Consider the following 3,387-nt stretch of genomic DNA (forward strand, 5'->3'; position numbering starts at 1 on the left):
TCTTTCTTCTGTCTCATTGTTCATGTATAGAAATGCAACTGATTTCTGGGCATTGATTTTATATCCTGCCACATTGCTGAATTCTTGTATGAGTTCTAGCAATTTCTGGGTGGAGTCTTTTGGGTTTTCCACATAAAGTATCATGGTCATCTGCAAAGAGTGAGAGTTTGACTTCTTCTTTGCTGATTTGAATGCCCTTTATTTCTTTTTGTTGTCTGATTGCTGAGGCTAGGACTTCTAGTACTATATTGAACAACAGTGGTGAGAGTGGGCATCCCTGTCGTGTTCCTGACCTTAGGGGAAAGGCTCTCAGTGTTTCCCCATTGAGAATGATATTCACTGTGGGCTTTTCGTAGATAGCTTTCATGATATTCAGGTATGTTCCCTCTATCCCTACACTGTGGAGAGTTTTAATCAAGAACGGATGCTGTATATGGTCAAACGCTTTTTCTGCATCAATTGAGTTTAAACCAAAGACTGTAGTAAGGGATGAAGAAGGATACTATATCATACTTAAAGGGTCTATCCAACAAGAAGATCTAACAATTCTAAATATTTATGCTCGTAACTTGGGAGCAACCAATTATGTAAACTAATTAATAGCAAAATTAAAGAATCACACTGATAATAATACAATAATAGTAGGGGACATCAACATCCCTCAGAGCAATGGACAGATCATCTAAGCAGAAGATCAACAAGGAAATAAGGGCTTTGAATAACACACTGGACCAGATGGACTTCACAGGTATATACAGAGCATTCCATACTAAAGCCACAGAATACACATTCTTCTTGAATGTACATAGAACACTCTCCAGAACAGATCACATACTGGGTCACAAATCAAGTCTCAACAGGTACCAAAAGATTGGGAGTATTCCCTGCTTATTTTCAAACCACAACGCTTTGAATCTTGAACTCAAATCACAAGAGGAAATTTGGAAGGAACTATTTAGTGTCTTTAAAATGATTAGTCCATAGTTTGGAAATAAATTAGTCCTTTATGTCATTACACTGATCTAGTTTAAGTAACATTTTAATTTATATAGAAATTTCAAATAACATTAATGGAGAACATGAGATTTTTATGTTTGTTAAAAAGGGAAATGGTTTGAGGAAAAAATGACTGAGAAATACTACTCCATGTTATTTACCTAAATCTGTATTTCTAGTAATAAGACAAGAGGAATATGCCACTTGTGTCCCTTCAGCTTGATTAAAACATGGGTCCCTGAGGTGCCTGAGGTGCCTGTCAATGGACTCAAAAGGCATTTGTCCCAATGAGAACATGCCACTTGCCACCTGCCACTTTTCAATCAGCAGCACTGCCACTAGAACCGAGTGCTTAAATCTCCCCAGGGGATTTTCCATTTTTTTGACTCAGCATGGAAGCAGGCAGACTAGTTCTGGTGTCTCATCCATTTTAGAAGCTTCTTATAACAGCAATAGCAGAGGCTTTGTAGACAGTATAATTACTCACTCTCAGTATTATACAGCTGCTCTAAGCACATTTCCCTCTTCTACTCAAAAAACAAACAAAACAACTATCTGACTTAGTGCCTATTTTGCCTTCTGTCTCTGTTACCCTATTAAGAGGCAGTTGTCTCCCTCCACATGTGCTTTTACATGCTTCCTTTGAGTAAATACAGTTGTAACTCTTTTTGGAACAAGCTCGCCTGAGATACACCTAACATCATGTCATACAGAGCCTTTCCACTGATATTCCAATGTAAAGACAGGAGGGATTTACATGGTCCAAAGATATGTTCAAATTTCTACTGGTCTTTGAATTTGGCCAAATGAAAACCACAGAAGGCAACTGCTTATTTTTTAAGAACGAATGACTCCAGTCGTATCTGGTGTTTTGTAATATTTTTCATGAGTTGATTTCATTGAAGACATTTTCTTGATGTTTTCCTTTTTACTATTATTGGTAGCCTTGGAAGAGAAATATAATCCATGTTAGGGAGGTGATTCATACACATTTCCTAAAAGTCTGAGTAGTTATGGAGGCCTTTGAGGATGGTTCAAGTTTCCAACTGAGCTCCACAGGTTGTAAGAAACAGAAAGTCATACAGGGAACCTTAAGAACTAGAGTTTGTTGTAAGGATACACAGGCACTGGGATTGGAAAGATTTTGGAAGCCAAGGGAAATCTGGGGATTGACTATTATCTCCTTTCTCACAGGCCACATGATCTCTTGCTTATGGCTTCTCTGTAGCTCTATGAGTATCTGCTTACTCAAAATATGGCCTGCTATGAAGCTTCCTGGTTGCTGATTCTAAATTATGAGGCCTCTCTATATACATACTTTCAGCCTCAGTTCTTGATGCTATTTGCCTCATTTTCTCAGTTCAGATTTCCAGGGAGGTAATTTGATTCACCAACAAAAAATTTTAAAGCCAAGTTATGGATTAGGTATATATTCCATGGTCCCAATAACTAAGGTCAAGGAGGTGGGGCCACCTGACCCATGTAAGATTATCTCTTCTGTAGGGTAATTAGTGGGAAGTTTCTCTTAAAAGCAGCTTCACATAATACAGTTTACAGAAAAATGGCAGAGTGGGTAGTTCCAAGCTCACCTACAGAAATATCAAAAAACAAGCAGAAATTATGGAAACAAACTGTCTCAGAACTTCGAGAAATGATAAACGGTTTACAGCAATCAAGAAGACACTGAATAAAGAAAGAGGCAACTTCAAAAGAGTAGGAAAGCTTTCAGGAGGTTTAACTTGTCCTTTCCCCAACCCCTCTCTGTCATGGCAGGAGTCTTAGTCCATGTTCTCTATGGGACTCTGGTCCCTGGTCTCAGAGAAAACAAAGTTAAGACCTTGCTTGTAAAATATTTTGTATGTCTGTTCAAACCTGGCCAGGGATTATCTGAAGGATTTCCCCGAGGTATTTAGGTATTTATCAAAGTATTTATCAGACTCAAGCCAGAAAAGCAGGAGGCACTGCTCAAAAATGCTAAGCCTGACTAACAACCCAGTGACACCTGAAACAAAAGATTAATATTGAAACTTACAGTACACTCCTTAAGGCCAAGGAACAAAAGTTGTGGAGAATTTCTTTGGGAAATAAGGACATTCAATAGCACCTGTGTATATGGGGGAATTTAGAAAGCTATGCACATGCCCAGAAAAAGATACATGCTCAGAAAACAACTGAGAAGACTCTAAGCTTTCATCTTGGGCTGATCCTTAGGCTCAGTGCAAGCTAGGTCAAGTACGGAAAGAGAACCCCAAAGTAATGCCAACATACAAAAGCTGGGAAGAATGTTTTTCATTTGTGTTGTTTTGGTTTGGTTTTATGTGGTTTTGCTTATTTGCTTATTTGTTTTTGTCTCCCGGCACTCAAGAAATATCTGTCAATACTCCAGCTGAA

The sequence above is a fragment of the Ailuropoda melanoleuca genome, chromosome X, assembly GCF_002007445.2.
Source record: "Ailuropoda melanoleuca isolate Jingjing chromosome X, ASM200744v2, whole genome shotgun sequence".
NCBI lineage: Eukaryota > Metazoa > Chordata > Mammalia > Carnivora > Ursidae > Ailuropoda > Ailuropoda melanoleuca.